Raw genomic sequence first — 13,003 nt, 5'->3', positions numbered from 1 at the left:
TAGGCATTGTAAAATGAACATATTCCAACAGAAAAAGTCCAACAATTAAGCTGTTCTTGAGCACTGCATTTTTTCAAGGAATACACTGCTGCAATATGATCATAGGTTCATACTAGGCTATCTGCCCTAGGGCATTTATAAGCCTAGCCAGAGTGTGTTTGGCTTTCGCCACCCATTTTAAAATAATTTTGCTATGCCCTTTTTCGAGGTTAGTATACTGTGCCTCTGTCTAACAGTGACACAGAAGTGATACCCGAGGTAAACCTACAATCTCCCATCCACTCATCAAGATTCCTCTTGAAGAGAGTCAATGAGGGACTCTGCCTAACCTGGACTGGGATTTTATTCCAGAGTGAAGGGAGCCTCTGGGTTATGAATCTGTCCGTCCAGCATGTCCTATTTATTTCAGTGCTGAGGTTCAAGTCTCGAGCGTAGCTCGATGGGATTTGGATTTTCTGAGGTGCAGCATGTCCATTAATTCCGGGTTGGACATGGCTTTATACGTCAGGCACAGATCGCCTCTCAGCAGGCGGTATGCCACTGAGTAAAGCTGGAGTTTCTTTAACCGGGCAGCATATGGCATCTGTTTGAGCCCTTTGATCCTCTTGGTGAGGTACTTTTGGGGTCTTTCCAGTTGCTGCAGGTGTCTGGTAAGGTACATCCCAAAAGGGGCATTGTACTCAATTATGGGCCTGATGAGGGATGAGTAAAGAGGCATGATGACCTCCCCTGATCTAGATGTGAATCCTTTCATGATTACGTGGGCTATATAAAATGTTTTTCTAACCACTTTGGCCACGTGGTTGTCAAATGAGAGATTGCTATCAACTTGGGTCCACAGGTCCCTAATTACTTCTTCTGCACTTAATGGATTACCACCTATGTGGTAATTTGTGGGCACTTTGTTTTTGCCAAAGGGGATGACTATACACTTTTTGGCATTTAGCTTGAGGCCATGGCTCTGGCACCAGTTGTCTGTTTCTATGAGGCCCTTTTGGAGGATGCTTGTGTCGGCTGGAGTGTCAATTATGGCGACCAGTTTGCAGTCATCTGCAAACTTGGTCAGCCACAGTCCTTCCGTGTTGGCCTGTATCTCCGAGAAATATATACCGAACAAGAGAGGTCCCAGGACTGAGTCTTGTGGGACGCCACTTGTAACTGGTTTGGAGTCTGACATGGCTCCAGCAATTCTAACCATGTGGGTTCTGTCCTTGAGCCAGTTTGCAACCCATCTTGTGACATAGGGGTTTATATTTAAGCTGGTGAGCTTATCTATAATGCCCGAGTGGGGTATTGTATCGAAGGCTTTTGCGAGGTCCAGGTAGGCTGTGTAGACCACCTTCCCCTCGTCAATGGCCTTAGTGACTGTTTCAAAGAAATCAACCAGGTTTAAGAGGCAGGATCTGCCCTTAACAAAGCCAAACTGGGTAGGATCCAGTGTCTGTAGGTCCCCAATATCTTTATTTATGAGGTCCATGATGATCCTTTCCATAGCTTTGCAGACCAAGCTAGTCAGGCTTATGGGGCGATAGTTTCCAGGATCCGTTGAGGCACCACCTTTGTGGAGAGGGACCACTGTTACTGTACGCCACTCTTTGGGTACATATCCTGTAGTAAGGCTGAGATTGAACAGTAGTTTTATGTTTGGGTTTAGCTCTTCTTGGAGTTCATGTAGGACACAGCCCGGGACACTGTCTGGTCCCATTGATGCTGTGTTTTTTGCTTTGGAGAGGGCAGCTCTTACCTGAGCATCTGAGATGTCAGGGGGGCAGCACTCTGCTGGGATAGATATTTGCCCTTTTGGTGGGGTGGGGGAGTTTGCGCTGAACCTGTCAGCTAGGATGTTGGCAATGTCTGTGGGTTTGGTGTATTTTTTGTCATTTTGGACTAATTCTGAGCATATCTGGGAATTCCCACCCAGGTTCCTAACATAATTAAAGAAAGCCTTGTGATTATCCTTAGTGTCCTGGGCAATTTTTCTCTCGAAGCTGGCCTTAGACGATTTTATGAGTGCCCGTAGTTTTTTGCTAATACTGATCAGAGATGCCTTCCCTTTTTGGGATTTTGCCCTATCATGTAGTAGCTTCCTCCTTCTATTGTATAGTTTGTTTATGGCTGGGGTCCACCAGACAGGACGTCTGCCTTTGGAGGATTGGGACTTGGTTTTATTTGGGACTGCATGATCCATGCATTCCTGAAGGTGTTCAGAGAATGCGTTTATAAAGGATTCTGCGGTCTGGGCCTTATTTTCCACAGGCCCGGGGGCTTTGAAGGATTCCACCTCGGTTTTGAGGAGTATGAAATTTGCATTAGAGAAGTTTTTCACTGTGGTTTTCAGGGCAGGGGGTGGAGTCGGGATGTGAATATCCAGTGAGATTAGTTTATGGTCTGATCTTACTAATGAGGGATACACTTCTGGTCTGGAGCATAGAGTCCCCATGTTGGTGATGATCAGGTCCAGTATGATTTCCCCTCTTGTGGGAGTGGTAACAAGTTGTTCCATAGCATTTGAGTTTATAAATTCTAGGAACTTTTAGGCTAGGGTGTTGGAGCTAGAGTAATGCTCCCAGTCTATGTTTGGGTAGTTGAAGTCGCCCAATATAATGGTGTTTGGAGAGACCTTCATATTTTCCAGTGTTCTCAGGAAGGCCGAGTGGGGTTCCTGCGTTTGGGAGGGTGGTCTGTAGCGGGCTATAAACTGGAAGGCAGTTTTACCCACTGTTAGTTGCACATGGATAGTCTCTGATGCTTTGTGCTGTGCCACCAACCTGGAGGTGTGGGTATCTTTGACGAATATTGATACTCCCCCTCCTTTTGTGGTTCGGTCCAAGTTTTGGGGCCGAAAAGCATGGTATGAGGTATAACCTGGTAGTGCTGGGGTGCTCTCGGGAGCCTTGAACCAGGTTTCTGTTACTGCACAGATATCGATGTTCTCCATTATAAGGAGAGTTTCGAGTGCATGCACCTTGAGGTTTAAACTTCTGGCGTTGAGTACCATTACTCTTAGTTTCTTATCCCTTGTGATACCTATGGAGGTGGGTTTGTCTTTTGAGCCTTGCCTAAAAAAGGCACTATGGGGGTAGCAAGAGCCTTTGCCAATATCCGAAAGCCAAGGGGTGACAGGTGCAAGCCGTCCCTGGTGAAGTATCGTGGCTTGTCGAGCATGTCATCCCAGGCTGACAGGCATTGGATCCCCTTTGAATGACACCAATACTTAAGCCAATTGTTGAAATTATCATCTTGTCTTCATATTGTGGCATCATTCTTGGTGAGGGTAAGATGCTACTCAAGGTCAGGGTCATACCGGCCTGGGCTACATGCTCAGAGAGCTCCTCTATGTCTCTTTTCATGTAGTCCAGGGAGGTACGTCTCAGGTCATTCACACCAGCATGGACAATGACTGAGTCATATTTGTACTTGCCTTGGAGTGACCTGAGTGCTTGTGTTATGTGGCGGATCCTAGCGCCCGACAGGCAGCTCACCGTGACCTTCCCCTTGTTCAGCCTGGTGAGCGGGACATCAGTGTGCCTGACAATAGAGTCACCTATTACAAGTGTATCAGGTGTGTTGTTTAGCCTTAAGGGCTGTGACTGTTCGGCACACTGGCTTTGTGAGCTATGTGTTGTACGTTTTTTGTTTTGGGGTAGCGGTTGCTTGGGTGTCTGCTTTGGAGGTCTCTGCTGCTTAGGCAGATTTTTATTCAGAGTCTCCGAGTATGTTTTTGTGTGTTTATGTGTTTCGTTTGCTGTCGTGGTAGGTCTATGTGAGACTGGAATTGTAGCGAGTGTGGTTTCCTTCTCCTCCTGACTGGTTACGCCAGTACTGAGTTGAGAGAGCTTAGCCTCCAGTATGGCTATATGGTTGCATCTCACATGTGTTGGAATTTATTGGGAGGAGGAGAGGGTTATCTGTGTACATGAGGCAGTTGTAACATTGCCTCAAGATTCCCAGATTCACCAGCTGGACCAGAGAGGAGATTGACAACTGACCTTTGGACATGCTAGAATAGTATTGGGAATTCCTTTATAATTGAAAAAAAAAAAAGGGCTAATGGGGAACAAGGTACTCAAGGGGAGTTTGTGAGGGTGTAGTGCTTTTAATTTTTTAGTGATGACTTATACAATTGTCACACTGTATCAAAATACATTAAAAAATGCACTTCTACAGCAGTAAAGATACCAAAGCAGCAAAGGTACCCCTTGTACTTATGCTGACAGCACGGAAGTGAATCTGTTCAGCTTAAGTTCGAGTGATAACTGCTGCTACTGCTTTATTACATATAAATCTGGCCAACTCAACCTTCTTCCCTAAGAAAGCATATAAGCAAGCAATCTCTGCAGTGCAACTTCCCTCAACATATTTTAGTGACCTCTTTATTCAATGATATTCCAGAAAACCACAACTTTTATGGAGAACTAACCAAATACATGAGGCAAACAGCTTCACATTCTGTCAAAATGTAGACATACTCGTAGCCTACTGAACGGTTTACACTGGAACGATACCTCAGCAGACTTGGAGGGAATGATGAAACAACAGAGTTATCAATGCACTGTGCAGTCACAACAAGGTCCACACTGACAACGTATCAGGAAAAAATAATGTTTTATTACGAAAATAAAAACTATAAAACAGATTAAGCGTTTTCAACAGTTGTGTAGCTGGGCTTCATCAAAATCCAAAAATCGCATCACCTTTCTTGTCAATATTTAAAGAACCCAGGAAAAATTCATTTCTATTGTACACAGTTTCTTAAAACACCACCACATCAAATACAGTGGCATTCCACCTTCAAAACAATAGTTTTGATAAAAAAAAACGCATAGACTTAGGGATTCTTAGTGTTTTAAAATGATGGGCTTTTTGCAACTATTGATGTGGTAAATTTGTTTACGGCTATCCCACATGATATAGGAATAAAATGTTTTCAAGAGGCCATTATTGAATTTAATTTTTTTATCCCACATGGACTGTCTTGTTTGCAATTTTATGGAACTAGTTTTACAATTACGCATTTTTTGAAGGAGAAATTTTTCAACACACTAGCAGGGTGGCAATGGGTGCAAATGGCTCCCCTGTTTTGCCAATCTTGTTTTGTTTAAATGGGAAAGAAAATTTGTTGTTAATTCCCCCTATTATAAGTTTTGTCATCTATATACTAGATTCCTGGATGACATCCTTTACTAGATTCCTGGATGACATCCTTGTGGTTTCAACTGGTACTTGGGATTACCTTAATGAATTTATCAATTATTTATAAACCACTACATATTTTCTTAAATTTACCTTCCATCTTTCAGAGGGTGAGTGTAATTATTTGTATGTTTCCCTTTTTAAGAAAAGGGACTTGGCAAGATTTACATCCAAGACATATCGTAAACCTACTTATAGTAATTCTTTTCTTCATTTTAGTAGTGTGCATTTCTCAAAAAAAAAAAAGTGTTGTTTAAGGTCAATTAGTACGAGTGGCTCGTATGACCTCTAGTTTGCTGATTTCGTATTTCAATGCGACAGGTTAAAAACTATATTCCTACAAAGGGGTTACCCTCAACAATTTTTAGAGAACATTATCAATGAAGTAATTACTGAATGGGGTTCAAAGTATGCCCCAGTGCTTGGTGGATGTGAGGACAATGCAGTACACAGATGACTTACTGACAACTTGGCTGGAGGACCACCGACTAAAAAAGGCTTTTCTTCTGCTCTATGTTTGGAATACAACAGTGATTATTATTATATAAAAATATTATTTGTAAGTATTGGAATATTTTAAGCCAGTTGCGTGACTCATTGGTAATTTTCAAGAACCCCCCATTTTTTCTTATAAGAAGGGTATGAGCCTGAAAAATATGTGCAAGCTTAATAATGTTCCTAAGGGTAAGAAACTCAGTGGTAAAACTAGAACCTATAAATGTGGCAATTGTAAAGAATGCTCATATACTGGTAATATGGAGGTTACAGACATTATTAGTCGGAAGAAACAACTTAGGATGCAAAGTTATTATAACTGTAATAGTACAGGGGTAGTTTATATTAGTATTTGCGTGTATGGTGTCTTTTACGTTGGAAAAATGAAAACAGCTCTAAAAAAAAACATATATACGAACATGTTTACGATATTTTACATAATGTAGACACAAACTCTTTAGCTAAGCATGCTAGAACCTGATCTGAAAGTCATTTTAAATTTTATGTTATAGAACAGCTGCACAAGAACCCTAGAGGTAGCCAATGGGAAGACTTACTTGAATATAGAGAGCTATTTTGGCAGCTTAATCTACAAGCGAATAGGCCCCCTTGGTTAAATGAATTAATCTCTATAATGCCCATGTTTAAATTAAGATCAGCTAAATTATGATACACTATTTTTACAGTTATATATATATATATATATATATATATATATATTACAGTTTTATGAGTTTAATTTTTATTGCTGGAATGGTTATTGTATTAATTTATTTGCTTATTAAATTGCATTATTTAGTTTTACTGTGAGTCATACCTTTAAATGTTTTATTACTATGTGTAACTGAATGTACTTTAACTGATTTTATTGTGTATATATATATATATATATATATATATATATATATTTAACCCCCAAAAATTTAACAATGAACTAAAGGCTTGCAACTGGTCTGCCCTAAAAAGCCTTCCACTAGATGAAGCAGTCAGTTACTTCCAACTCCAGATTTCTGGCTATTCTCGACCTTCATGCCCCCATCCGCACTAGTAGAACCAAGGTCAATACCGCACCTTGGCTCACTAAAGAAACTAGAGCCAAACTTGCATTAAGAAATAAAGCATGGGACACCTACCGGACTACTAAAACCTTACCTGACCAACTACTATTTAGGCAACTAAGAAATGATGCAAAAAAATCTGTAACTTCAGACAAAAAGGAATACTACCACCGCCTACAACAGGTACACGAATCTAAACCTCAGAAATTCTGGATGGGAATAAAAAGACTCCTCCACCCAGGACAAACCACCACCCCAAATCCATCTGCCACTAATCAAAATTCCCTCGAAGATATTGCCAACTCCTTTAACACCTTCTTCACCGAAATCATCCAAACTTTAGCTAACCAACTCTCACCCACTGGTTCCAATCCTAGCACAACCAATTCCAAAGCTACAAATTCCTTCAGCCTCCAACCAGTCCCCACCCAACTCATTAAAACCCTACTTAGGAAACTAAGACCAACCACCCTGGCTGCTGATCTCCTCCCAGCTGACTACTTACAAAAAGCTGCAGATGCAATTGCATACCCCATCTCCGTCGTTATTAACCGGTCTATATCAGAAGCCATAATCCCTGACATATGGAAAATCTCACATGTCATACCACTTCACAAAGGGGGCAGTTCCACTGAATTATCTAACTACAGGCCCATAGCCATCTTGTCACCACTAGCTAAGATCATGGAGAAGTGTGTGCATATTCAACTCATGAAATACCTCACACAAAACAAACTTTTATCCAACTCACAACATGGCTTTAGGCCCAATCACAGCACCACAACAGCCCTTCTCTTTTTCTCAGACACTATAAATCAAAATTGCAACAACAACCTACTGTCCTCTGCTCTCTTCCTAGACCTGTCCAAGGCCTTTGACATGGTGGACCACAAAATGCTAATGAATAGCCTGGAGGCCAACAACTTAAACAAACAGGCCCTCCAATGGTTTGAGTCCTACCTACAGTGCAGGAAACAGGCTGTACTGTGGCAGGGTAACCTCTCCTCACACCTCTCCATCAGACTAAGAGTACCCCAGGGCTCCATACTAGGTCCCCTTCTGTTCTCCATCTTTATAAATGAACTTAGCACAGTCATACCAGAGTCTACCTGCATCCAATATGCAGATGACTCAACCTTGATCTGCACTGCCTCCACCCCAGCAGAACTTACTGAAATAACCCAAAGCACCTTCAACAAGGTTGAAAATTGGCTACTAAACCAACACCTAATACTAAATCCCAATAAAACTAAGTTACTTCTCTTTACCCCAACATACAGGACCACCTCTCCTCTCTTTAATATAACAACTAATAATGGTACCATCATCTCCCCAGTTACCCAAACTAAACTATTGGGCGTCATGATCGACTGCAACCTCAGATTTGATGCAAACATCAATCAAACTATAAAAACTACAAATAAAAAACTCAGTAGTCTCTTCAGGATCAAATCATTCCTCACCCCGCAAGCTAGAATAACAATTGCCCACTCCCACCTCCTATCTACCCTTCTCTATGCCTCCCCTCTATTCTCCCACCTGAATAGAACCAATCTTAAAAAACTGTCTTCATGCTACAATCAAATCGCCAGATTTGCTACTAGCTCACCCTACCGTACCCACCACTGCCAGAACCTGAAACTCCTGGGCTGGTTGGAACTACCCCACCTCCTACAGCTCAACCAGCTCAAAGTCACCCATAAAATCCTCCACCAACCGGACACTACCCCAACCCTAAGAAACATAATCTGCCCCTACAGTAATAATCGCCCACTATGCTCATCCACCAAATTCCTAGTACTTACAATCAAATCCAACCATGCTGCAGGCGACTCCCTCTTCACCAACTCTGTCGGTAAAAACTGGAACTCACTACGTACTGACATTACCATAGAGTCTTCTCCAACCATATTTAAACATAAACTTAAAAGTCACCTCAAGTCACACTGGATATGCCCCTGTACCAACCCTGACTAAGACCCCACACTCCCCTCCAACACACTCTGCTCAGCCATTTCCCCTCATTTAAACAATGAGATCCTTTATGACTGCAACTCTAAGTATTGTTATCTTCAACCACTATTTTCAATTGAAAAGTATGCCTCTGGCCTCACAGAAGAATGCATGTACTATGTCTATAATCAACTTGTATTGTTACCACAATTTAGTGGATTGTCTATTTTGTTACACCTATAACTTTCTATCTCTATGCACTATGTCTACAATCTTCTTCTATGTAACCTCTATTAGTTGATCATCTATTTGTTATGTCTATTTCTTAATCTGAATTTATAACTTTGGAGCTTTTCTCCCCGGGACTCCGCTGAAAACGGACACGTATCCAGCTGGACCATCCCGGTTAACAAATGTAAAATAAAAAATAAAAATAAATATATATATGTATGTGTGTGTGTGTGTGTGTGTGTGTGTGTGTGTGTGTGTGTATATATATATATATATATATATATATATATATATATATATATATATATATATATAAGGGTCTACTTTACTTTGTCGAAATTTCATTATTTTGAAAAAGAAAAGTAGAGGACCACTTACACGAAAGTGCACTTTCGTGACGATCAGATCTATGAATTGATAAGAAGCACACAACAGTGGGGAAAAAGGAATTTACCTGTTCCCCCACTGTAGTGCGATCTTGGAGTTAGTATATTTAAGTAGCAAGGGGGGGTGCAGCCCCCCACATGGGGGGTGCAGGGGGGCTTGCCCTCCTGCAAAACACTGTTTTTTTGTTTCCTTTTTGTGTTTATTGGTTCGTTGAGCCAATATTCGCAAAAGTGCACTTTCGTTTAAGTGCACTTTCACGTAAGTGGTCCTCTACTTTTCTTTTTCGAAAAAGCGCAATTTCGACAAAGAAAAGTAGATCCATATTTTATATATATATATATATATATATATATATATATATATATATGTGTGTGTGTGTGTGTGTGTATGTATGTAGTTGGTTGCATTTGTGTTTTTAGTTCTGAAGAAGTCATTGGCATATAGGGCAAAAGCACTAAACTTCTGTGTGATTTTAATAATTTTTGTTGGACATTCAAATTGGTGTCCTGTTTGATGTGTACTATTTGTTTTTTGGTTGCCTTCTGGAGTGATGGTTTGATTTTGTTGTTACCTTCAAGACAATACACTTTAAAAATAATTTCAACATGTTTATGTTGTTGATAATGTTGTTAACTTTAACCATATTTTGCAATACAGCATGCCGAATACATATCTTGTGTGCTCCAAACTCTCAGAAGATGGAGGAGGAACACTAAAGTCCTTTTATATGATGATATTATTTAGAAAAGATAAGACTTTTTTTTTCTTAAATAATGTCATTGTATAATAGCAAATATCTATTTGTGCATGTGAGTAGTGCAGGATTTACCCATGGTTGCTTTTGTTTAATCACAAGGGCTTTAGCCTTGTGATCAAACTATGCCAGCCAAAAACCTTGCTTTACCCACACCTGGTCATGGATTACTGCTAAAATATGTAATTATATTCAGCCCAGAAAGAACAACTCATTATTTTAGACATGCGCTCTTTACTAGGCAGCAACATGTCACACACAGTGAATGTTTACATTACTCAACAAAAGAGCCACAATACTGGGAATGCTGACTCGATGATGTTTTAATACCAGACGTAATTTGTGTTGCAAAAAATGTGGCTTTTAAGAAAAACAAAACAGACCTTGTTTAAAGCTATCACTTTATGTAGAATAAGTGACGTCACTACTACAAAGCTAAAATAAATTAAGGAAAATAATGTGAATTAAATGAGGCAAAACAAAAAATAAAGTTAAAACTTGTTATAAAAGCAATGAAAATGGAAAAGAGGCCATGTGAGGATTCAATAAAAGAGACAGACTACTCAAATTGTTTTAATACGAACTGGTAGAGATCATTACAGGCCTCACTTCAGTTAGGTAGATTCCAGAACTACTTCTCTACAAACCATTCATTCAAAGTAGGTATGGCTGTAAGCATAACAAAAATCATGTCCTGAATATAATTAATCCTGCAAAATATATCCCAGAAAATTACATGGCTTCTAAGATATGTAAAAAAATAAACACCGTCAAAAAGAACTGCATGTTGCTGAACAGAAAAATAGCTATTACTGACAAGCTGAACTGAGAACACTTGATAATATTTGTAGAAAAAGCTGAGCCAAACCACCATGGCTGTAGCAAACACAACTTTACTGCTGAAAAATACTAGGACTAAGCGCTTTCTCACGATCACACTGACCGCTTCATCAGACTGCTGTTACCAACCATCTCATCTTATTTAAACACATATTCAACCAATAAGCAGCTCAACTTAATTAAAAACCAAATTGTAAACTGTAAGGCAAGTCGAGGAGCAGGAGTCAAGAAGTAAAAAATATAATACAAGAAAATTTATTGTACAAATGGTGAGCGCTTTCACAAATAAATTGCTTCAGCAGAACAAATTCAAACAATGACGTCATATCCTTTTATACCATTAAAATTCAAATGAACCAATCATTCATAGGTATCACCCTTAAAGCTAAAATGTACTAATATATATATACATATATATATATATATATATATATATATACAATATGTAATACATACTCTATACCAATAATAAGACTTGTATATCTTAAAAGACAGTATATCTTACAAAGTATAAAAAATATAACATTTATAAAAACATATTAAACATTTAATACATCTATGTTTATTTCCTAAGTTTTCTACCTCTCAGTTTGGCTGTAATGGCTATATGGTCATTGAGCCCTTTACCTAAATGGGCTCTTAACCTCACAATCCAAGTAAGCTCTCTAGTTTCTGTTTTGTTAGAAACATCTCCTAACCGAGCATCTTCATATACAAGCTCTAACACCCTGAATCTAAACTGATGGCTAACCCCATTTTCTATACTGTGCTTAGCTAATTCACTATATGTATGCCCTCGCCTATAACAATAGTTATGGTCCCTAATGTGTTCACAAAGATGTCTATTCATCTTTCCAATATAGAATGAAGAACAGACTATGCATTGTGCTAAGTATATGAGGGTCTTGCTGTTACAGTCAGCATTAATATCAAATCTATACACTCTACTAGTGTCCAGATGCCTAAATTCAGTGCCTTCTTGTATGAAAGTACAAAAATTACAACCACCACATAGTTTCATAGTTTGGTACTAGGCTATCTGCCCTGGGGCATTTATAAGCCTAGCCATAGTGATGTGGCTTTCGCCACCCCATGTAATGGTACAAAAGTGTACAGTATAGATTTAGAATACTGTGCCTCTGTCTAGTAGTGACACAGTGAAGACCCCCTTAAATAATAGAATTAGTTTACTGTGCCTCTGTCTAGTAGTGACACAGAGATGACCCCTGGGGTAAACCTACGATCTCCCATCCACTCGTCAAGATTTCTCTTGAAGAGAGTCAGTGAGGGGCTCTGCCTGACATGAACTGGGATTCTGTTCCAGAGTATGGGAAGCCTCTGAGTTATGAATCTGTCCCTCCAGCATGTCCTATTCATATTTGTGCTGAGGTTTAAATCTTTAGCTCCCGTGGGTCTGATGGATTTGGATTTTTTGAGGTGGAGCATGTCCATCAATTCCTGATTGGACATGGCCTTGTACGTCAGGCACAGATCACCTCTGAGCAGGCGGTATGCTACTGAATGGAGCTGGAGTTTCTTTAGTCTAGCAGCATATGACATATGTTGGAGACTCTTGAACCTCTTGGTGAGGTACTTTTGGGGTCTCTCTAGCTGTTGTAAGTGCCGGGTGAGATTCATACCAAATGGGGCATTGTACTCAATCAAGGGCATGATAAGGGAGGAGTATAGGGGTACAATGACCTCCTTTGATCTGGATGTGATCTAGTTGTTCCAAACCCTATACCAGTTCTCATTTCTTGTCTAGTCCCCTTAGGGTAACACAACCTTAGTTTCAAGTTCCTAGTGTTCTTAAAGGTAATGTAGGGTTTATCCTCCATCACTTGAGTAACTTGTTCATCAGTACGTAATATTTTCCAATTACGCTGCAGGATATTCCTGATCATCACATTATCCCTAGTATAAGAAAAAACAAATGGTATCTAATTCACTGTCCTATTAGAGTCACAGGTGGATCTAAAAGCTTCCGAAAAATATGGCTTAGCCCTCCCTTTTCTCATCATTTGGACTTCATGGGTAACCCTACTTACTACTCGTTCATCATACCCCCATTAGGAAAATCAACACTAACATT

At 39.9% G+C, this 13,003-nt stretch overlaps 1 protein-coding gene across 3 annotated transcripts in view; it reads right to left on the bottom strand.

The window, feature by feature from the left end:
- OPHN1 (oligophrenin 1) overlaps nt 1-13,003 on the bottom strand; it is a 2,670,560-nt gene that overhangs the window by 1,387,058 nt on the left and 1,270,499 nt on the right. The window lies entirely within an intron of this gene.

Source organism: Protopterus annectens, chromosome 15.part0 (genome assembly GCF_019279795.1).
Source record: "Protopterus annectens isolate FY-2018-M chromosome 15.part0, PAN1.0, whole genome shotgun sequence".
Classification (NCBI taxonomy): Eukaryota; Metazoa; Chordata; order Ceratodontiformes; family Protopteridae; genus Protopterus; species Protopterus annectens.
This window is presented reverse-complemented; position numbering and strand designations above follow the sequence as displayed.